The sequence below is a fragment of the Aedes albopictus genome, chromosome 3 (genome assembly GCF_035046485.1).
Source record: "Aedes albopictus strain Foshan chromosome 3, AalbF5, whole genome shotgun sequence".
Taxonomy (NCBI): Eukaryota; Metazoa; Arthropoda; class Insecta; order Diptera; family Culicidae; genus Aedes; species Aedes albopictus.
This window is the reverse complement of record NC_085138.1, coordinates 295,643,100-295,668,099: the sequence shown is the minus strand read 5'-3', so window position 1 is coordinate 295,668,099 and position 25,000 is coordinate 295,643,100. Positions and strand designations below refer to the sequence as shown.

Genomic DNA, 25,000 nt, shown 5'->3' with positions numbered 1-25,000 from the left:
TGTACACAAAAGTGCCTTAAATACCTTTGCCTGGAGAAATTTCTGAATGAAATCCTGCAAAAACAATGAAAAATCCTGAAGGATTTTTCGGAGAACCACTAAAGAAATTTCAAAAAAAAAAATGTTGAAGAAATATTAGAAATAATGTCAGGAAGAACTGGAAAAGACTCTACAAGCATTAATAGAAAGATTTCTTAAACAGTTTCTTGAAAAATGCTAAGGAATAGATTTTGGAATAATGTCTGCAGGAATTATCGAGAGAATCTTTGGAAAAAATATTCTGAAAGTATCCCTGAAGGAAGGTCCAAATAAATCTAATGCAATGCCTAGACCTACAGGAATACCTGAAGGAACTTCCAGAAGGATCTCTTGATCATTTTCCAGAGGAGTTTCCAAATAAATGCCCGTGAAAATCCCAGAATAAATTGAGTAATACCTGGAAGTACCTCTGAAGACATTCAAGCAATAATTTCTGAAACGGTTCTGGAAGAATTTCTGAATTATAAAAGAAAAACCCAAGAGGAATTTCTGAAAGAATCTCCGAATCATTAAAAAAACTCCTGGAATTGCATCTTTTGAAGATACGTTTGGAGGCATTCGAGCACGAGCATGAGCATGAGCATGATTGACCGCCCGCGGTTGCTCCTCTGTTATTGCAAGGACAACTGCATTTACACAATGAACCAAAAGATGATGCTTGGGACTAGCATTCTCCTCATTGTGTAAATGCTGGAATCCCAATACTTTTCAATAAGCAATACCAGCGCCGGCCGCGTCCGAATGCAGGTCAATTGTGGATAGGGGAGGAAGTGATGACGTGAATCTCACTTAGGCCAATAACCGAGGAATTCTCTGCGTTACTACGAGAAATCACTAGGAGCTTGGACATGGGAAGGGAAGATGTATGTATTAGAGATTTTGTTTTGGTAAACAAATTGCTACAATTACCGGACTGATTCTTGTTTTGTTTTGCGATAACGATGCACACGCAAAAAATTCCCCGTTGAAATCGTTCTCACATTCGCGTCATTTTCAGGGAATATTAACAGTGTTAAAGGGAACTTCCATAAATTACGAAACGCTTTGAGGGGGGGGGGAAGAGGTGGCTTTGACAACCCATAAAAAATTTCAGAGGTCTCATACAAAAAGTGTGACATAGGAGGGGGGGGGGGGGGAGGGGAGTGTTAGCGGGATTTTTTTGCGTGACGTAATTTATGGATGGTCCCTAAGGGGTTGAGCACTTTTTCACGCGAAAACAAGCTAAAAAGAAAATCCTATCGCGCGTCTCCACTTCACTGGGAAGCAGAAGTCTTTAGTCCATTCCACACAAAAATGAACTGAACGCGACATTTAGTCTAGCTTAAACTGTCTTAGGAATGATTTTTAGTGAAGGTATTTTTGATACAGGACGCAGTTCGATAGGTGACATCATTATCGAAAAAAATCTGAATCTGAAAAAATCTCAAACAAAAAAGAAAGTAACTAAAAAAAATCGTAAAACGACGTCAATGAAAACTGATTTTTCTTTCGTACCCCGACATTACGAATCTAGGCGGACAACGCGGAGAACGTTGTCTACTTGTCATTGAATGTGTTAAAAATGTAAAATATTAGAGAAAAACAATGGAAACGAAAGTCTACTATTCGACACAGGCCAAAAGTAATTCTACATCTAATTTATTTTTGAAAGAGGGGAAACGTTGGAACTTTCTCACCAAATCACCAGCTCAAAATGACCGCATTTTCTTCACTCCGGTAGTTTAAACGGACGCTTCATTTGCACCGACATCAGTGCTACTAATGCAGGAGACCGGAACCACAAACACTTTTTTGCACACGCGAACAGGTACTGGATTTTTTAGACAGGAACACAATTTTATAAAATCGAAATGAAATTAAATTTAACGCAAACGAAATCTTCAGAAAGGCCGTTCAACAATCTGAAAACAGATACGTTTGGAGGCATTCCCAGAGAAACATCTGGAAAAATCCAGGAAAAATTCTTAAAATAATATTTTGAGAAATTTGTAGAAGAGTTTCCGGAGAAATTCCAAAGAAATTCTCCTACAAAAATTATGACAATATTTCTGGAGGACTTTCGTCACAAATGATTGAGGAGATACATGGAGGGATACAAGCATGAACCTATGTAGCAATAAATTTCCCATTGAGTCACTTAGCCCTAGCAAGATGTTGGGGTCGATATGACCCAAACAGGTACGCTGAACGTGCACTACGCCATCTTGATGCGAAAAAACTAACATCTTGGTTAGGGAATCACTGAAGGAAATTCTGAAGTAACCCGTATCAGGTATCAGAAGGCCGGCTCCAGAGGCACGTTATCCTCCATTTGGGACATTTGTGCCATCGCCAAAATAACAGCCTATTTCATCATCTACCTGAGGGAAAAGGAAGGAAAAAGGATTTGGATGGGGATAGGGACAGGTAGGGAAATAGGAAAAATACCCTGGAAGAGGGTACTAACGCATAAGAGTACCACAATGGGTTCAAACAGCGCCCTGAAAAGGGCACTGTAATAACGCATAAAGCGAAAGAGAGCCTATAGCTCTTTACCACAGCGGGTTAAGAACAACAGAATATCCTGAAGATTCAGGTTTCTGAAGTCAGTTTCACTTAATAAGTGTTTACCGAATACTCGGAAACGCAGTTGCGCGAAAACTGGACAGTTGCATATCAGATGATACGAAGTTCCATAATCGGATTCACAGCTTTCACAGGCAAATGAATCAGCTTGCTGAATATTCGCCATGTGATAGCTGAGTCGGCAGTGGCCAGTCAATGCTTTGACCAGAATGCTGCAATTCTGCTTAGACAGATTAGTTAGATACTTCGCCACCCGTAGAGTTGGCTCAGCACTATACAATTTGGTTTGACGACATGACTCCAAACTATTCCAATATTGTCTGTGTTGAGTGACAGCCCAGGTGTGAATCTGAAGCTTAATGCAACACTTCGATATCGGAATAGCTGGCTCAGGGCCAATGAAGTCATGTGATGCTCCAGAGAGAGCTAACTCATCAGCCAATTCATTTCCAACGATGGAAGAATGACCAGGTACCCATAGAAGGTGAACAGCGTTTGCTGAATTCAGCTCCTCGATTTGAGTTCGACAAGCGATAACTATCTTCGACCTGGAGTTGGCCGAAGCAAGTGCTTTAATAGCAGCCTGGCTATCTGAACAGAAGTATATTACTTTGCCCATTACATGCTGCTGAAGTGCTGATTGCACTCCGCACATAAGAGCAAAGATTTCGGCCTGAAAAACGGTACAGTGTCTACCAAGTGAATAAGACTGATACAGCCTTAGCTCACGAGAATAAACACCAGCACCTGCTCGACCTTCGAGAAGGGAGCCATCAGTGTAACATACGATGCCGTCTGAAATACTTCTTTCCAGATAACCAGATGTCCACTCTTCCCGGGAAGGGAATTTCGTGGAAAATGTCCTATATGGAAAATTACAAGCAATTGTAAGATCACTTGGAGCAAGGACAATTTTGTCCCAATTCACCAAAAGTGGAAACAACGAGGTGTGTGTTGAACTGCGGTTCACAGGAGTTTCCTCTAGTAGACCGAGTACCCGTAACCGGTAAGTGCAAGAAAGGGCTTCTTGTTTGAGATGAATGTGTAGTGGGGCAACGTCAAAGAGAACTTCTAAATAGCGCTGCCGTAGGAGTTGAAGAGAACGCTCCAGACATCGCCATTAAGCACATCCTTTGGAGATGGCCTAATTTTGATTGGACCGTTCTCACTTCACCCTTTTGCCACCACACAAGACATCCATAAGCCAATATTGGCCGAACCACAGTTGTGTAAATCCATTTGATATACTTGGGTTTTAGACCCCAAGTTGTACCAAAAGTACGCCGGCATTGCCGGAAGGCCATACAAGCTTTCTTGATTCTGAACTCAATGTGAGGTGTCCAGGAAAGCTTGGAATCAAGAATAACTCCAACGTACTTTACCTGTTCAGTCACATCGATTTCAGAATCAAAGAGACGCAAAGGTCGAACGCCATTACGGTTTCGCCTTTCCGTGAAAAGAACAATAGATGTTTTACTCGGATTAACCGAAAGGCCATATTGGCGACACCAACCCTCAACTACCTGAAGGGCGTTTTGCATCAGGTCGAAAAGGGTGCTGATGCACATACCAACTAACAATGTTAGATAGTCGTCGGCAAAACCATAAGTAGGAAAACCGCTATTATTGAGTTGCCTCAATAGCGTATCTGCTACGAGATTCCACAAAAGCGGTGATAAGACTCCCCCTTGGGGGCATCCACAAACACTCAATTTCCTAATCCCTGCTAGACGCAATGTCGAGAAGAGATATCGGTTTTTGAGCATTTGGTGAATCCAATTGGAAATCATTGGAGATATACCATGACTCCGTGCGGCTTCCAATATGGCATCGAAAGGCACGTTGTCAAAGGCACCCTCGATATCTAAGAAAACACCGAAACAAGATTGCTTTTGAGCGAATGCTTTCTCGATATCGTAAACAACCGTGTGTAAAAGAGTCACAGTGGACTTACCAGATTGGTAGGCATGTTGGTTCACATGAAGAGGCACGTTGGCCAGATGAACATCACGGATGTGATGATCCACAATGCGTTCTAAGCATTTCAGAAGAAAAGAGGTCAAACTGATAGGTCTGAAACTCTTTGCTTCTTCATACGACGCACGACCCACTTTCGGAATAAACTTTACAGTAATATCCCTCCAGGATTTAGGAATACACCCTGTAGCAAAACTGCAAACAAGTAGTTGTTTCAAAACATGTTTGAAATAATCAAATCCCTTCTGAAGCAAAATAGGATAAATCCCATCTGCCCCAGGAGATTTGAAAGGAGCAAAGCTATTAAGAGCCCACTCAATAGATTCTATAGTTACAATACTCCGAGCCGAAGCTAAAGAATCATAACTACAAGAAAAGACATCAGGATCATCCGAAGATGTAATATCCACACATCCAGGGAAGTGTGTGCTGAATAAGCATTCCAGAACTTCCTCATCAGAGGAAGTCAGATCGCCATTTGGCAAACGAAGTTCGTTCACCCGGAAATCCTTAGATTTCGCAAGGATTTTGTTTAACCGACTGACTTCACTCAAGCTGGAAACATTTGTACAAAGGTTTTTCCAGCCGGATCGTTCAGCAGACCGGAGAGCTTTCCTGTAGGCCTTGCGAGCCGACCTGAAAGCCTCCGAACCAGCCGAACGTCGTCTGTTCCAACTCTTTCTACATTGTTTCCTGAGTTTCGCCAGATCAGAGTTCCACCAAGGGGTTCCTCTTGTGATCTTCACAGACCGTAGAGGGCATGCTTCTTCAAAAGCTTCCATGATGAAGGTCGTTGTAGTATCAACGGCATCATCTAAATCACTTGGAGTGTCAATGGATGGTGAATATCCATGAAATTTGGCTGCAACCAAATCAGTATAAAGAAATTCTCCTACAAAAATTATGACAATATTTCTGGAGGACTTTCGTCACAAATGATTGAGGAGATACATGGAGGGATACAAGCATGAACCTATGTAGCAATAAATTTCCCATTGAGTCACTTAGCCCTAGCAAGATGTTGGGGTCGATATGACCCAAACAGGTACGCTGAACGTGCACTACGCCATCTTGATGCGAAAAAACTAACATCTTGGTTAGGGAATCACTGAAGGAAATTCTGAAGTAACCCGTGGACCAGCATCAAGATTAAGGCTCAAGCATCCGTCATCATTTTTCGGAAAATAAAAAGCAGTTTTCTCGCTGCAAATCAAATCAAGGATAATGAAAATATATTCACTGCATTATATTCCTCATGTGGAGTACAGTGAATATATTTTCATAGCATAAAATTTTGTTTTGAACGAAAAAACTGCTTTCAAATGTTTGATGATGACGATGATTTCAATGACGAAAAGTTCAACGTCTAATGAGAAGTTTCTTGAAAACTGCCAAGGAAAATTCCTGAGCAAATTACTGAAACAATCTCTGGAGGAACCCATGGATAAATTTTCAAAAAAAAATCATGAACGAACAGGGATGCATTTAAAGGGATACTAAGAGTAATTTTAGAGCAATTCTTGCTACAATCATTCTTAGAAATATTGCAAGAATATTTTGTTCTGAAAACTTTCCAATTTTTTTTTTTTTTTGATAAATCCTCAAAGAATCCCAAAAATAATGTCTGTCGATGTTCTTGGACTTTATCCGGGAGAAATTTCTATATAAATGTTTTAAAAATTTCTTGAAAAACACGAAAAAGAAATTCCAGCAAGAATATCTCTTTCACGATAGTTCCATAAACATTGAAATCATGAAACAATAATGATAAGAGGGGTTTTCTCGGAATAATTCTTAATTAGGTGCCATTGTGAAGTCATTTCCTAGTAGTAATAAGGTTCAAGGTTCAAGGTTCAATGGGTCTCCAGTTAGCCTAGTGCTTAAGGCTATGGATCGCCAATCCGGAAACGGCGGATTCGATTCCCGTTCCGGTCGGGAAAATTTTCTCGACTCCCTGGGCATAGTGTATCATTGTACTTGCCTCACAATATACAATTTCATGCAATGGCAGAAAGCCCTTCAATTAATAACTGTGGAAATTCTCAAAGAACACTAAGTTGAAGCGAGGCAGGCCAAGTCCCAATGGGGACGTAGAGCCATAAAGAAGAAGAAGAAGAATAAGGTTCAAATTTGGGAATATTGAGTAACTGCACTGATTTAACCAAGACAGCACACTCTTCTTTTACATGGGGGCCATTCACAAATCAAGAAGGCTTTTTTGAGGAGAGGGGGTCTGACCAAAGTCTACGCTCCATACAAATTTTAAACATTTTGTGTAGGTAAAAGTCTACGAGAAGGGGGGGTCTGAGATGGCCAAATTTTGGTCTACGTGGTTTATGAACAGCCCCATGTGTGTATCTTGGGTTGGATAACACTGCTCGACAAAATTTTACAAAGTTTGGTGATATGGGATGATAAAAAAATAACAGGGGTTTGGGACCCTAGAAGTGTCAAAGTGAAAGAATTTTTGAAAAATGTTGGACCGTGCCTTTAAGTTTAAAACCAAAGTTTGTATGGAGAACTTGGGGTGTTCAATTGATATGTGAGGGGGTTAGAAGCAAAGGGGTGTAAGTGACAAAACCCCACTTTCGAGTAAATGAGGTTTGAAGTTTTTGACCAATTTTCCATCCCATACAAAATGTATGGAGCTTCAAAATCATCCCAATTTTCTCTGATTTATTTATTTATTTTTTTTTATCTGTATTAACGAGATTTTTAGCCCTGGGCTAGTTCATCTCGGGACCCACGCTTTACTTCCCTTCCGAAGGAAGAACTCACATTTTTTTTGTGAGTTTTGTCGGGAGTGGGATTCAATCCCAGGTCCTCGGCGTGATAGGCATGCGCTTTAACCATCACACCAGGTCCACTCCCCCCTCTGATTTATTGTAATTTTTCCAATCATCGTAGAAACAATCTTAAAAAAGTTTTATGATATGCTCAGCTCAAAATCGACAAAATGATCACATACATCCCTTTGATTCTGGGACCCTCATGTGCATTATAACGTGCCGTGCATGTTTTTAGGCGTTTTCGGTATTTGGGTAAATTTCGTTATTGTCCAACGGTTAAATATATGCAAGTGAGTTTTAATGCACATATCAATTGAACATTGAACATTGAGGGCCCATATAGCCGAGGCGGTAAACGCACGGGTATTCAGCATGACCATGCTGAGGGTGACGGGTTCGATTCCCGGTCGGTCCAGGATCTTTTCGTAGAGGAAATTTCCTTGACTTCCTTGGGCATAGAGTATCTTCGTGCTTGCCACACGATATACACATGCAAAATGGTCATTGGCAGAGGAAGCTCTCAGTTAATAACTGTGGAAGTGCTCATAGAACACTAAGCTGAGAAGCAGGCTTTGTCCCAATGAGGACGTTATGCCAAGAAGAGAGAGTGAGATCAATTGAACACCCCAACACAGAAAAAAAATGTAATTAAAATTCAGCGAGAAATCATGCACATAAAGGGAATGCTAGAGTTAGTGCACTTTTACATGAGATATAATGTAAAATTACTTTACCATCGTGTAAATTTCCGCCAACCATCGCGTAATCCATCATGGACTCCAACAGGTTACGCGACTATTAGCGGAAATTTACACGAACGTAACGGAATTTTAAATGATATCTCATGTAAATATGCACTAACTCTAGCATTCCCTTTATGTGCATGATTTTTCGCTGAATTTTACATGAATATTTTTTTCTGTGAAGTTCTCCACACAAACTTCGGTTTTGAACTGTGAAGGCTCGGTTCAATATTTTTCAAAAAAAAAAATCACTATGACACTTCTAGGGTCCCAAACCCCTGTAATTTTTTTTCTCATCCCATAACAAAATTTAGTGTTGAACGGTGTAGTTTATTGCTCTGAGTTTTCTTCACACGGTGTATTTGGACAATTATTAGCCGCTCCTAACGTAGAAAACAAACGCTTAAGTTTGCAGGAAGATATAACATTTTTTTAAAGTAGAAACTGACAGGTACAGCAAATTTTATAACAGCATATTATTTGCATAAAACTAGATCTCTATGGAAGTAAACACATTACTCCTTCAAAGTCCTTGAATAATGAGATGCCCATCATTGCCCTGCGAACGCGGACTATACAACGCCACGCACGGTCCTAATCTAATGACTATTATTGCCGTGCAAAATCAATTTGTGCGCCTTCACACCGGCTAAACTAGGGGAAAGGGAGGTATAATGCCCTGTCTAAGTATTATAAACTCGCTTGCAATGAAATACGTGGAGCCTCCATCGAAATTTACAGTGAATGGCAAAGAAGACGCAGGGTAGCTCATAAGGTAATCTTTCCGGTTCTGGGGCTTGAATTGTTAAATTCATTTTAGGTCTTAAATGTTATAACACAGCATAAATAGGAGGCAATCAGTGAAGTACTAGATTGAAAGTAGTGAGCTGGATTTTAGTATGGTGAGATGATCAATTCTTCATTTCTGCAATAAAATGGAGCAAACAGCGTGGGTTATATGATTTCTTGACTAATTCGATGCTATTTGAGCAAAAGTTTGGGTAACTGTGATGTTGTATTATTTATTTCTTGCAACTTCAACAACACAGTTACCCAAACTTTTGCTCAAACAGCATAAAATTGGACATGAAATCATATAACCCACGCTGCTTGCTCTATTTCATTGCAGAAATGAAGAATTGATCATCTTACCATACTAAAATTCAGCTCACTACTTTCAATCTTGTACTTCACTGATTGCCTCCTATTGGTATTCTTCTGGGCGCATTATGCCTCCACTTCCCCTAATAGCATCACCTGTGTCTTCCATATCCAGTGTCAGTTCGTCCACGGTCAATGCGGACAACAGCCATCATCCAGCCGCGGCTGCTAGACTCAGGCTGGGCTGGAAGACGACGAAGCGACGCATCGCTCTTGGCCGTTCGGAACAGAGACACACCGCATGCACGCATGTAGGACCGAAACGACGACGATGACGCCCGTCCGCCCGCTCGCCGTTGACCCATTCGGAAGAAACTAATTTCGAAGTCTATTCACACACAACCATCGAGTGCGGGTGAGTTCCTGTGTGAAGGTTATGCCATGCCGTATCGTCGTCGTTGCCATCGTTGTTGTTGTCGCCCAGTCCGCCATAGTCAACCCGGGTGAATTCGAAATGATCACCTTTGAGGCCATTGCAGAACGATTCAATCAACTTCCTTCATTCGGTCGATGATGACGACGACGATGATGGTAAAGTTGTACCGCGCTTGTGGTCGGTGTGTCTATCTATATCATCTATATCTACTTTTCTGCTAAGTGGGAAGATTGTAATAACAGAAGGAACTAGGTATAACTTATATTTCAATTGGTGGCTTAGTTAGGACGTTTCGCGAGAGGCGGTGTATTGGAGAACGCACCTCCAGTTTTATCGAATATTTTGGGATTCACAGTTCTTCCCTCCACCACGTACAGCCAACATATTTGCTGTCATCCATTAAGTAGCTGCCCTGACTCTGTTTTGAATAATGCCAGCACGATACACCAGTTACAATACTGCCGTTCAACGCCCAGTTGTCCCATGTTATAAGGGAATCCCATATAATATGGGACAACTTTGCGTAGAACGGCAGAATATGTGACCAGCCCACTGTCGTCCGTCTTAGTATATGCATTGGGACCTGATATTCAAGGCATTTTCATGAAGGTTTGGCATACGGTGACGATCTGGTCAGTTGTCGACCGGCCGTCGATGAAGCGTGCTTGATAACTTCCCACGAACTCATTTGCTTTAGGTGACAGACGATGGAAGATGACCTGGGATTGCACTTCGTAGGCAGTATTCAAAATGGTCATCGCTCGGAAGTTCTCACATTCCAAATGGTCGCCTTTGTCGTGAATGGGGCAGATTACCATGGGGCCATTTCGGTGCTGATCGAAGTGCTGCTTCCACCTTTCGATCACCTCACGTCCGTCCGTCAAGAGGCCTCCGTCCTTATTCCTGCACATATCGGCTCACGGCACGAAGCGGGATGCGTTGAGCTTCTGGTAGAACATCCGTGTTTCTTGGGAACACCACAGCAGTTTCATTTCTTCGCACTCCACTTCTTCAAGGCGGCGCTTTTTCTCCTGAACGAGGCGGGTCTGCTGTTTCCGCTTCTGTTTGTAACGTTCCACGTTCTGTCGGGTTCTTTGCTGCAGCATTACCGCCCGCGCTGCGTTGCTCTCCTTCAAAACCGTTATGCACTCTTCGTCGTCGTTCCGTCGATTCCGTTCCACGTACTCGATAGTGCTCTCTAGAGGGGCCTCATCGAGCTCGCCCTCGTCTGGCAACGCGGCCTCGAGATTCTGCGCGTATGCTTTGGCGACAACCGGTTGTTTAAGACGCTCAAGGTTTTACCGTGGCGGTTGCCGGTACCGTGCATTGTTGATGACGGAGAGTTTTGGGCGCAGTTTGACCATCACCAGATATAGTGGTCGGAGTCGATGTTGGCACCACGATAGGCCCTGACGTCGATTATGTCGGAGAAGTGCCGTCCGTCAATCAGAACGTGGTCGATTTAAGATTCCGTCGGCTGTGGTGATCTCCAAGTGTAGCGATAAGGGAGGCTGTGTTGGAAAATGGTGCTACGTATGGCCATGTTTTTGGAGGCGGCGAAATCAATGAGCCGTAGGCTGTCTTTGTTCGTCTGCTGGTGGGCGCTGAACTTTCCAATCGTTGGTCTGAATTCCTCCTCCTGGTCTACCTGAGCGTTTAAATCTCCTATGATGATCTTGACGTCGTGGCTTGGGCAGCGGTCGTACTCGCATTCGAGCTGCGCGTAAAATGCATCTTTGTCATCATACGCCTTTATGATACTAAATGCGAGAAATAGTTTTATAATGATCTAGGGCTTTGGTGTTAGTTCTTCTTCTTCTTCTTCTTGGCGTATCATCTCCGCTGGAACTAAGTCTACTTCTCAGCTTAGTGGTCTATGAGCACTTCCACAGGTATTAACTGATAGCTTCCTTTGCCAATGACTGTTTTGATTTAGCATTGATTTGTATTTGGTCATATATTTGACCCTGTGCACTAGCATCTTTCTTTAGTTATGACTTTTATGTAGAAGGTTAGAACCTTCCATAATAACTCTTAAAGCTTTCTTCTAATTGCCTATTAGGCACATTCACATCTCCATTGCGTACATTAACACCTCTCACGCAAAATATGTAAAGAGTCACAAGAATGTGACCGTGTGAATTCAACTGTCAACAAACCCTGTTCGACTGACTGAATTAAACCGATCTGTGCTGCCCACATATTCAGCGAACCTACAGACAAACAGAAATGTTATCTCCCCTTGAAAATTCATTAGAATACTCCAGCCACGCTGCAGTGTAGATCGGTTTAAATTCTCAATCGACTCTTTACTTGGGAATGAGTCAGTTTACTCCTATGATTTTCTTAATAAGTCATTTTCTAATGAACACTCTTCCGATCGAATTTTCCACGAGTGATGGATCACTTAGGTATTGCAATGCATGTTTGCATCAATTTTATCCTACGAGCAAAAATTGCTCCATAGTTTAATTGATTTGTCGCCGAGGTGTAACAATTATCCCACCCGGTCCATGCATTCCGTTGTAGTCCCGCGTAGCTCCTAACTCGATGGGAACCCTCTATAAGTATCGGACTCCCAGAGCCACAGCACCACGAGGGAAGAGATCACCTGCCACCGTCGTCGTCGTCGTCGTCCGTCGTCACGAACGAACGGAGAGCGAACAAGATAATAGGGGAGTAATCACACTTTGATTGATATCATCGACAATCTTCCTAATGGAACCCCATGCTATAGAGACGCCATGGATGATGGTGGTGATGGGTTGTGCGCTGCTGCTGTTGCTGTTACTGTTGTGTGGTGTTTTGAAGCGAATCATTTTCGCTTTCAAGCCTGCTGACACAACGAACCGCCTCTCTTGGATGAGGGATCTAGTTGTGGTTGAACCTATAAGTTCTAATAGCAAATGGGGAGTTTCTTCCTATGGTGGTTATATACACTGTGGGAGCACTTGGTTGATATGTTTCTAGTCGATGATGTATGATATGTAGCTGTATGTATATAGATAAGTCTGAATCACATTCTGAGAAGTGACTCCGATACCTGCTCGTCTCGTATTAGTAAGCATTCTTCTGCTTCTTGGCGTTACGTTTCCTTTGGGACAAAGCCTGCTTCTCAGTTAAGTGTTCTACATATGCCACATATCATGTGGCAGGCACAAAGCTATTCTATGCCCAAGGAAATCAAGAAAATTTCCTTTACGAAAAGTTCCTGGACTGGCCGGGAATAGAAACCGTTAACCTCAGCATGGTCGTACTGAATACCCACGCTGTGGCTATAGTGGCCCGGGCATATGTTAGCATGTTGGAAAGTTATCAGTTCGGGACAAAACTCTGCAAACAGCTCTCCGTTTTCGTTCATTTCTCCGAGACCATGGCGTCCCATAACTTGCACATAGTCCGAGTTGTCGGAACCAACCTTCGCGTGACGTCGTCCATGGGGATCTTGATATCACCTTTGGGAATCTTGTCCACGACAGCATTCAGTTGGCTGTAAAAGTTCTCTTTATCTTGCAATTCGACAGCATCGGTTGGCGCATAACATTGGATCATGGTAAGGTTTCGAACCCGTGTTCTGTATCTGGCTACAATTATCCTCTCATTAATACGTTTCCAATTCATGAGCGTAGCGTGGGCGTAAGCGCTGAGCAGGAAACCAACACCACGGTGGTGGCGAGGAACGTGCGTTCACCTCGTAGGCCAGAGTATTGCAGAATTTGACCCGACGCCAATCTGTGTTCTCCAAAGTTCGGCCAACGGACTTCGCTCATTTCTAGGATCTGAAGCTACATACGGCATGCCTCATTGGCTAGTTGTGCCAGTTTACCCTGCTGGGCTAGGGTTAATACATTCCAAGTTCCAATTCTTGTCCGTTGTATCGCTCTAAAAGTCGTTGCCGTTGAATCACTTCGTAATCTTTCATTTTTGGCTTCTGTAACGGTTTTTGGGTTTTCGAAACAGTAGGTTGTTGACCTTAGGTCCCCTATCCACAGTGGTGTGGCTGCCACCTTAGGTATAGCTTTCGGCGGAGGAGCATTTCATACTCAGCCGCTGGATGCCAGAACAGACGCCGTTTGCGCCGCACTTCCTTGGTGAACCGACCACACTGGGGCAGGACTGAAAATACACGGAAAAAACATCTAGCTCGTCGAGTTTTCGAGATCCTCATTTGGTGTCTTCAGAGAAAATATTTCTATGGTGCAGGAATTAAACGACTACCTACGCAGTCTTCAAAAAGGAAAACGATGTTTATTGTTTGAAGATGCACCAAACGTCGGGCAAACAATAAACTTCGTTTTCCGTATTGAAGACTGCGAAGCCGTTTAATTCCTGCAGTAAACTTCTCAGTCGATCTGCCAAGCGAAATATTTCTTTGAAGAAGGTCGACATTCTGAGCGGTAGTCAATTTTTCTTACGTTATGCGCATAAAAGCCATTTTGACCAAGTTACATTTTAGCGATATGGTGTCTTCGACAAAGTTATTCAGCTATTTATGCTGAAAAAGTTTGCTGAATACGTCACATTTCCAAAGCCACTATTCTTGAGAAATTTATCGGTTTGCAAAATACCTACCTTAAATCGTTTTTTATTCAATAAAAAAAAACGTTTTTAAACAAATTCAATGTCCGTTTTCGAATCATAACAATTAAAAATTCATATAAATAAAACATATATCGAGGTAACTAGCTGAAAAAAAAAACAAAATATGAATTGATTTTATATAAAAAGTTCCTGAAAATCACGCAAAATGAATATAGGACGTTCTTGCAGTCCGTCAAATTCGGGCAAGTTTTTTCATCGGCAATCACCTAAAAAAACACATGATGATTTTTTTTAAATAGGGTTTAAAGTTTACTGTTAACCCTCGAGCAGTCAGGTCTTTGACTACCTGCAGCGACGCCGCGCTCACGCTGTGTACCACAAGCGTGCGTTTTTCATGGTACGTGTACTCAGTACACGACGTGACCGCTCCCGGGTTAAAAAAACACGGACACCGTCTTCAGCAGAGGCTGAACGAAACTTAACACTAGACAACGGACATAACGCATATTACGAGAACCAGTGGATACGAAGAAGAGACATTTCTTGTGAAATGTTTCATCTCTCGGAGCGGGAATCGAACCCTCACCCCACAAAACATGGTACGGTTATATGCTTGGTAACGCTTACCGCACGGCCATGAAGCTCCACTAAAGTTTACTGTTTTTGGCAAATAAGTACAAAATTTGTGCTGATAAATTACTACGTTGTAAGATGCCAAGTGAACCATGAAAAGAATAGTTGCAATCTAGTCACATGTTTAGTTGTTTTAAGCTCTAAAAAAATGTAAAACGCACAAATGTCCGAAACGCCAATAAAAGCATGCCTTGGAGGCACATATGAGAAAACATTGAAAGTACTCCGATTGTTGCTAGATTGCAAAAAGTCGTCGCTAAAGATCATTAAACTGTTTTCGAAAACAGTTCATAAATTGGTCTCAATCAAGTCAATCACATTAGAAATGAGAATAATTCCTATTTAGATTTACTTTTTACTAATATGACTGATGATTTTTGTGTGACAGAAGTATTAAGCCCGTTATGGAAAAATGAAAAATTTCATACCGCAATTGAATTTTCCATTTTCGTACATAGTACCTCGGTGAGGCCTGATGACAATTTTTTCGAACAAAGCTTCGCTTACAAAAATGCTAACTTTGAACTCATTAAAATAAAACTGAACTGTATAGATTGGCAGACTCTTATTCGTGACTCAAACATTGATCAGGGTGTCGATATATTCTATCGTACTATCTTCGATATAATTGAACAGACTATTCCTAAAAAGCGGAAGAAAGTGAACATACATAGAGTACCTGTATGGTACAATCATGACATAGTAAATCTTAAGAATAGAAAACAAAAGGCTCATAAAGCCTACAAACGCAATAGGAACGATTCAAACCTTGCGTTCTACTTGTCTATATGTGATCAGTTAAACTTAGAAATTAAAAGAGCACATGAAAGTCATATCAACAAAATTGAAAGCAATATCAAGTCAGACCCTAAATCGTTTTTGCCTTTCTCGTACACCAAGGTGTACCGAAAGGCTATATGTTCACTCCAAAAATGAAGTCTTGATAGAACCCCCGGAGGGCCAAGTCTTATATACTATTCGATTCAGCTCGACGAGTTGAGATGATGTCTGTGTGTGTGTATGTGTGTGTATGTATGTATGTACGTGTGTGTGTGTGTGCGTGTGTATGTGTGTATGTGTACAAAAATGTCACCTCACTTTTGGATAGTAAATATCAACCGATTTCAACACTTTTGATTTCAATCGACGCGGAATATTGTCCCATTGTTTCCTATTGAAAATGGTTTGAATCGGTCCAGCCGTTCCGGAGTTATGGCCATTTAGGTGTTCCGGACCGGTACCCCAGGAAGGGGCCAGATATGAAATTGCAACAAACCCATGCATGCGACCCATCAAACCACGGCATTTTCGATTATCTGATGAACAGTAAGCAGGAATATAGTCGCAGACTATACCTGAACCGGTAGTGTTCCGGAACCGGTTCCGGGTTTCCCGCCGGAAGTGGCCAAATATAAAAGTGAATCAAACCCATGCATGCGACACATCAAATCGCAGCTTTCTCCATAACCTGATTAACGGTAGACAGGAAAATAGTCTAGAACCATATCTAAACCGATAGCATACCGGAACCGGTTCCGGGTGTCCCACCGGAAGTGGCCAAATATAAAAGTGAAACAAACCCATGCATACGACACATCAAATCACCGCTTTTTCTGTAACATGATGAATGGTAAACAGGAAAATAGTCTCAGACCATATCTGATCCGGTAGTGTTCTGAAACTGGTTCCGGGTAACCCGCCGGAAGTGGCCAAATATAAAAGTGAACCAAACCCATGCATGCAACACATCAAATCGAAGCTTTTTCTATACCCTGAGGAACGGTAAGCAGGAAAATAGTCTCAGATCATATCTGAATCAGTAGCATCCCGGAACCGGTTCCTGGTGTCCCGCCAGAAGTGACAAAATTCATACATGCGACACATCAAATCGTGCCCTTTTCGATAACTTGTATGATCAGCAAGAAAATAAGCTAAGCCCACAATAGAAACTACAGATAGGAATCGGTTCTAGGTGTCTCGCTGAAGGTGGCCGAATGTAAAAGAGAACCAAAAAATATTCGCGACACATCAAATGGCTTTTAGGGTATCCTGATGAACGGTTACCAAGAAAAAATATCTCAGTTCATGCTTGGGAAAACTAGTAGTGTCCCGGAATCGGTTCCCGGTGTCCTCCGGATGTGGTTAAATGTAGAAGGGAACCGAACTTCATGCATGCGCTTCATCAAATCGCGGTTTTTTCGATAAGCTGATGAACGGTTTCAAGAAAATCAGCTCAGATTACGTTAGAGACCACCGGTAGTGTTCCACAACCGGTTCAGGTGTCCTGCCGGAATTGGTCAAATGTAAAAATGAACCATGTAAATTTTCCGGATCCAGTTAAGGGTGTCCCACTGGAAGTGGACATGTATAAAATTGCATCAAACCCATGCTTGCGGTACAAAAAATCGCGTTTTTGTCAGTAACCTGATGCATGGATAATAAGAAAATAGCCACAGTCCGCCGAAGTTACTACCGGTAGAATTTTTAGTTCCGGGGGTCTCGTAAGCAATACAAAATAGACTCAGACTACATAAGAGCCCACAGGTGGTGTTGCAGAAGCAGCTTTGGGTTCTTCAGCGGAATTACGAAAATGAACTAAATCAATGCAAGCGATGGATATATGTAAGAGATGCAAAAACCTATAGAAAAAACTAAAGTGATCTCATCAAATCACACCATTTTGGATTCCTGAGACGTAAATTTACAGTAGGAGGGGTCAACGTTGTATGGAAAAATTAAAATTCAAGCGCATCAGCCCCGAACTGCACAAAATTTTGATGTGGAGGGCGAGATCTTTAATGTGGTTGATATTTGAATGTGATAAAGCATTGGCAATTCAAATTAATTACTTCATAAAAAAATTTACATGAATCTTGTAACCAATGATAATAAAATATAGCATAAAGTGTGCTGATAAAACTTTGTCAAAGTGATTTCTCCAGTGATGTTGGTCTAGCAGTCAACTGAGAGGACTGATACTTTCTGCTCTGCCCATATGTTCAACGTCGGATGATGGCCTTGATAAAATTCTGGATTTTCTAAATACAGTATTCTCATGATTCAGAAAATCGTAAATGGTACAGTCCCAGATCGCTGTTATGAGCATTTCCTCCTTCTCGTTCCTTACCAAAGCACAGAGATTTGGGGCTGATCACTGACTCTAAGGCAAGATTGATTGCATCGACGAAAAGATCATGAGTACATATTCGACGAGAAAGGCACTATCACCACTAGGTGGATTAATCTGGGTTTTTGAATACGTAAAAGATAAACAAAAATCCAACATTTTTCCATCAAATATGCAATTAAATGAAAAGGTAGGAAATAATTCAGATGATATAAGTAATTTATTCGACGATTTCTTCCAGAACATTTATACAACTCATGAAAATAATATTAGAGATCACGATTATTTCTCTTTCCTTCCAGAACCGACCAAAGACATTGCAGTAGATAATATATCTCCTATTGAGATTTTACAGCGCCTCGAAACCTTAGATCCCTCTAAGAGTGCTGGACCAGATGGTCTACCACCAGTTCTTTTGAAGTCACTTTCGAAAGAGCTAGTTAAACCACTTTTCTGGCTATTTAACTCATCTCTTAAGTCCAACTATCTTCCGCTATTTGGAAAGAATCTTTTTAGTCCCAATTTTTAATTCAGGAAAAAATTCTGATATTAAAAACTATCGCGGAATAGCCATTTTATCCTGTATCCCTAAATTATTTGAATCAATAATCAATGACAAGATATTCTCTCAAGTCAAATGTCTAATAACTTGTAATCAACATGGTTTTTTTCAAAGGACGATCAACGACCACTAATCTATTGCAATTTGTAACATTTTCAATTAACGCCATTGTTAGAGAGCGTTGTGTTGAAACACTGTACACTGATTTCAGTAAGGCATTCGATAGAGTTGATATTGCTTTATTACTATTTAAATTAGGTAGGCTTGGTTTCAATCCTGGATTGCTAAAGTGGATACAATCGTACCTATCCGATAGAACCCAAAGAGTAAGATTTGAACATACTTAGTATATCCACAAAAATAATTGAGGTTACATCCGGGGTACCACAAGGATCTCATCTTGTTCATTTTATTTGTCAATGATGTAGAACGTGTCTTGAATCGCCTCAATGTTCTAATATATGCTGATGATATGAAACTGTTTCTTGAGATTTGTAATTCAGCAGATCTTGATGTATTTCAAAATGAAATAGATGTTTTCTATAACTGGTGTCAGAAAAACTTGCTTGAAATTAACGTTAAAAAATGCGTTTCTATTTCATTTAAAATAAAATATACGGTTAAGCCACTAAGACTCTAAATTGTGTTTTAATGATCATTACAATAACAACATATACAAAGCAAGTAACAAGCTAGGTTTCATAAAGAGATTCAGTTACCATTTCAATGACCCTTACACAATCAAGACATTGTATATTACATATGTGAGACCACTCCTTGAATATTGTAGTATTGTTTGGGCTCCATATCATGAAACGCATATAAATCGTATAGAGTCTGTTCAAAAACAGTTTTTGCTTTTTGCGCTTCGTAAGCTTGGCTGGACGACACTACCTTTGCCCTCTTATGAATCGCGATGTTTGCTAATAGATTTGGTTGGTCTCAAAAAAAGAAGAGAATTTGCCATGATAGCCTTCATCAACGATGTTATATCAGAGAAAGTCGATAGCGCAGTTATGCTAGAAAATCTAAATTTTTACGCTCCCACTCGTCAACTAAGAAATAGGAATCTATTTTATATTAAATACCAAAGAACTGACTATGGCAATAATGGGCCTGTTAATAGAATGATGTCGTGCTACAATAGTTACTGTGAAGCAATCTATATAACAATGAATAGATCGAAACTTAAACATGTTTTCTTTTCAAGATACACAAGGCAAAAAGACAGGTGAAAATAGGAATTAAGAATTTCATTGTTACAGACGTTATTTATTATAAATTTTACTGTAAAATTTGGTCTACATATTGTTTGACGACAAATAAATAAATAGGTATTGGAACTCTTGAAAAAGAAGACGGTTTTTTTTTATGAAGAGCTCCGAAAAAATCTTAGAAACAATGATGAAAACACATTTTCCGTGTTCTATTGTTGCTTTCACTGAAGACTACATCTATATCACAAACTGAGACCAATGAAACCAGGAAATATATTCATGAAGATGATGAATCAACTGGGTTAGAAGGTGCCAGGAGTGATGCATGCATTTTGGCCGATCAAATTATTACTGTACAAAAGATTTAATGGGCGATTGATTCCTTTGAGCCCTTCAAAGCGCCGGGTAGAGATACCCGAGCAGAAGGGAATAACAACAGCATAAGGAGCTGTGTTATTCGGGCAAAATAACTGAATAATAAAATCGATTATTTTTAAGTTATTACCATAACATATTGTGTTATAAACTTGTCTGTCATAAGCGGCAAAATAACAAATTCCATAACAAAAAAATGTTCCTGGAAAGCCATTTCAATAACTTGTTTTGTTAGTTTCAATAACAACTTAATAACAATGAATTCGGAAAATATTTCAATAACAAATTTTGATATTAATATGTTATTGATAATAATCAGAGAGCAAAGTTTGCTATGATATCAAACTAGTTACTAAATAAGTTATAATACTTATTTTATAAAATTATTCGCATTGTCTCACAAACCCGCCAATAACATGAGGTTAATCACTCTGATGTTAGAAATATTTTCAAATGATCGAAAAATACTATATTCAGCATTTAATTCATTCTAAGAGATTTGAAGTCGCAATATAATCGAACTTTAGTAATTTCTATATTATCAAATACGACGAGCTTCGTAATTTAAAAAAAGTTATACTTTAATTGTTTTCGGAGCACTGTGAACTTTGTTTTTTTTTTCAGCATAAAAACTGAAGAATTTTTAGAATACTCAACAGTTTTGCAGAAAATTTTTGGGATATTGGAAATATTGTACAGATTATTACAATTTTCTTGGAAATATTGTTTTAATTCCTCCGATTTTTCCCTGGATTCAAGAATTATGTCGAATATACCTCCTGGATTCTACAAGAATTCCTCCAAAAATTTTGCTATAATTTCTGCTGAACTTCCTCTGATGATTCCTACAGGCCTTTCACCAGAATTTTTTGCAATATTTTTTTCTAAAATTCCTCTATTTATTTCTCTAAGGATTCCGTCAAAAACTCCTTTTATGTTTATCAAATATTCTTCCAAAAATTTGTCGACAGATTTGGTCATAAACTTTTCCATAAATGACTCCAAAAATCTTCAGAAATTTCTCCGAGAGTTCTTTGACGGAATCTTTCATGGATTTTCAAAGACTCCTCTAGAAATTCCTCCAGAATCCTGCACAGAATCCCGTCAAGGTTTTTTTTTTCAGAATTTGCTGTGATCATTAGTCCTGAAGTTCATCTTAAAATTTCTCTGAAAATTTCTTTAAGGATTTCACCATGAGTTTTTTCCGAATGGTTCTCCAGGAGTGTTTCAAAATATTCTGCCAAGAATCCTAATAATTGCTCAGAAGAATTAACTTCAGAATTTCTAAGAAAATTGCGCCAGTAGGGATTTCTCCAGGGATTTATCGAAAGGTTTCCAAGTGCTTATCCGAAAATTATTTAAGGAATTCTTAAAATGAGTCGTTCAGGAATTTCCTTTTTAACTGAATTTAAAAATGGAACAACACAAAGGGACAGGTCATAATTGTCGAATTGTTCCTGTGATTTCAAAACTTGTTACTGTTGTGCTATTGCTGATAAGTTGATCAATAGTACAACAATAAATAAACTTGTACTTCAACAAAACATATTATTTAAATGTAATTTAGTTAATGTATATCAATAGCTTGATTATAACAAAATGAGGTTTTCCAACAAAATTTGATATGGAAAAGTAATGCCTTGATAATTTAATAATAACAAAACAAGATATAAAAACAGGTTATGTGATTTCGTAGTTATTAACTTGCTATTCTCCTCTGCTCGGGTAGAATTTTTCCTGTACTACTGCAGAAGGGTAAAGAAATCTTAACACCTATCTTAACCAAGTTGTTCCGATTAAGCTTATCATTAAGCCTTATCCCTACAGCTTGGAGAGAAGTGCGAGTCACTGTTATACCAAAGGCAAATAAGAAGAATAAATCATCACCAAAATCCTTCAGGTCCATAAGTTTATCGTCCATTATGTTGAAAATAATGGAAAAATACTAGGCGAGTATATAAAATCATCATATTTAACTAACCCATTGAGCCAATATCAATTTGCATATCAAGAGGGCAAATCTTCAGTGACAGCACTTCATAAGCTGGTTACAAAATTGGAAAGATCCTTTGGAGCACTTACTGCCTTTCTTGACATTAAAGGAGCGTTTGATAATACATCTTACGATTCAATGAGGAATGCTATGTCAAGACATGGTTTTGACAGATGCATTGCTGATTGGATTGAAGAAATGTTATCAAAAACAGAGATATCGTCTAACCTTGGCAGCTCATTTATTACCGTTAGAACAGTTAAAAGGTGCCCACAAGGAGGCGTGCTATCACCTATACCCATGTAACATTTTAAATTTTGTGAGACGCTGCATGGCTTCTATAAAGCAATGTTCATAAAACTGCGGCAAAGGCATTTTATTCCCCATAACTACTACCAAACCCTCACGAAGGCCAGAATCCGGCTAGTTGGCCCAACTTGGTAGAAGCTTTGAAGGGCATAGTTAAGACGTGTTTCAAGACCGATTCAAAATCAACAGGCAGCAAGACGGTTGCATTAAAAGTAACATGGAAACCATATTTAAACCACAATAAATGCTACTTGACATTTATAGTAAGAATTTTTGTGCCACTTTGTCTACAGTTGCAGTTTGATAATATTTATGGAGCATTTATATATTTCCTATGGTGCAATTTTTATTTTTTATGGTGCAATTTGATTTTTCTATGCAGCAATATTCAATTTTCTATGGGTACAATTTTCTTTTTTTTATGGAGCATTGGAAAGTGAACGCAAGGGACCTTCAATTTAACGCTGACACTTTGCATTTTTTGTATTACAAATAATCCACCTAATAATTTAATGAATACTCAATACTTGTGGTTGATTGGTGTATATTTTTTTGTTATTCATTTCTCAAAACTAAACCTACTTATTTTGGATTTATTTTGGAGATTCCCCCAGGATTCTTTCAAAAAGTTTGACTTGAATTCCTTTGAAACCTTCTAAACAAAGAATAAAACCGAAGAATACTTTATCATAATAATGTGGTCTTCGATAAAACCCTGATTCTATTGATTACTCATTATTTGAATGTGTCAAAAATATCGTCTTTTAAAATTCCTCGTAACCATTTAAATCAGAGTACTCTTGAAAAATATGTCAATATAGGGGATGTGTGCCATCAGTAATCTCACGCTCCCATTTTCATCCTATTCGAAAACAAGCGATTACGGCACCGATTGATTCCGTTCTTTTTGTTTTCATGGGTGCTCACTTCTAACAAAAAATGCAAAAATAAGAAACAAAACAAACAGCGCTTCAATCCTTTTTTTTTTTCGTAGGATGAAAATGGGAGCCACATGCTTAATAAGGGAACCAATACCCTAGATTGAACATTTTCATGCCGTGCACTCGGCTGCAGTTAACCTCAACGCACTTGATGACTGACTCTGCATATGCTTTTATATGCTCTTTATACTTTATTTGTATGGCGCATACCTATGCAAACAAAAGTTGCTCATCCTCACCCGATGATACCCGTTACTTGTTGATGATGACGATGACGATTGAAGTGCAAACATTTCATTACGGTCGTAAAAAAGAGACCTGATGTTCTGTTTGCGAGTGAGCCAATCCATAAATGTCGGTGAATTTATCACTGCCAATGCGGATACTTCCACCGGAATAATGGAACCCCGGCGAACTCCGACGATACGGCAGCAACGGGAAGCAGTAAGCAGATCAATGTGTCCGGCCGGGGAATGATGGTGCTTCGGAAGAATTTTTACGATCGACAACAACGCGCCTGTTTTAAATAATCATTGCTAAATGGTGCACAAAATTTGCCAATGAAATTAGCATAATGGTAATAATGATAATGATGTTAATGGTGATGATGACTGTGGAAAAAATGTATTTATTTGCTCTCGAATCGATCGAATTGCTGCGGACCTGTGCTGTTAATTCATTGTTTTTTTTTTCGTCCAAATTCTGACGGTGGCACATGAAAAGTTATTCGATGGTTTTTATCATATCAACAAACAACCATAATATGCACAACAAATGTTTCCCGTAATGGGCTTTGGGCAGGGATAGCATTTTAATTATGTAGTATTCCACGCTTGATCTGTTTAATCACGTTATATTAATTATCACTTAAAGGGGCCTCTATTTGCACTCAACACAGTGCGACTGCATCGCAGCAAAAATAAACACCTCGACGGACAGGAGTTGCGACGAAGCGAAACCAACAATCATAGCCAAGCAATTACGCAATCACCACCACACCGCACACAATCGGATTGAGTCCGTTTGACCACCCCTCGCGGGACTCTATCAATCAATATCCAATCGCAATCGCCGCTAAAATGCTTACGAGAATCACATTCTCACGATTTGTCAACTCCCACAATTTTGCAGCGAAACGTTTATCCAAAATGATGATTGTCGCCGAGAATAACAACAACAACAACAATGGTGCTGATGGGCGTTGATGCGCGTGATGAAGACGTATAGATTCTGGAATTATTAGTGTAAACGATTAGTGCATCATGTGGGTAACACTCTGCGGTAACACTAACTAGTCTTTGTTCTTTATTCTTCCTTTTGACACATTCACACCAAACAACTCTAATTCGGATGTTTAGCAAAGGAGTTTGGGGTAACCTGGGGTAATACGCAACCCGGGGCAAAACGCCCTGACGCTATCTCATCATATAGATTAAGTTCCGTCAGATGCAAGCAAACTAGACGTAAAACTGAACCGGACAAGCCCAAGAATGCAAAGAATATTCGAATGAAACGCGTGGAAAACGATGATTTTCCACATATGGAAAGATTGTCTAATTTGAAGCGTACGCAACTTAAGCGATTGCACGCTGATTATATGGAATCAACCCATTAACTACCATCCGTCTCCTACACCTTTGATTCGGTAATA

At 39.9% G+C, this 25,000-nt stretch overlaps 1 long non-coding RNA gene across 1 annotated transcript in view; it reads right to left on the bottom strand.

The window, feature by feature from the left end:
• LOC134284024 (uncharacterized) overlaps window positions 1–25,000 on the bottom strand; it is a 1,044,900-nt gene that overhangs the window by 107,721 nt on the left and 912,179 nt on the right. The window lies entirely within an intron of this gene.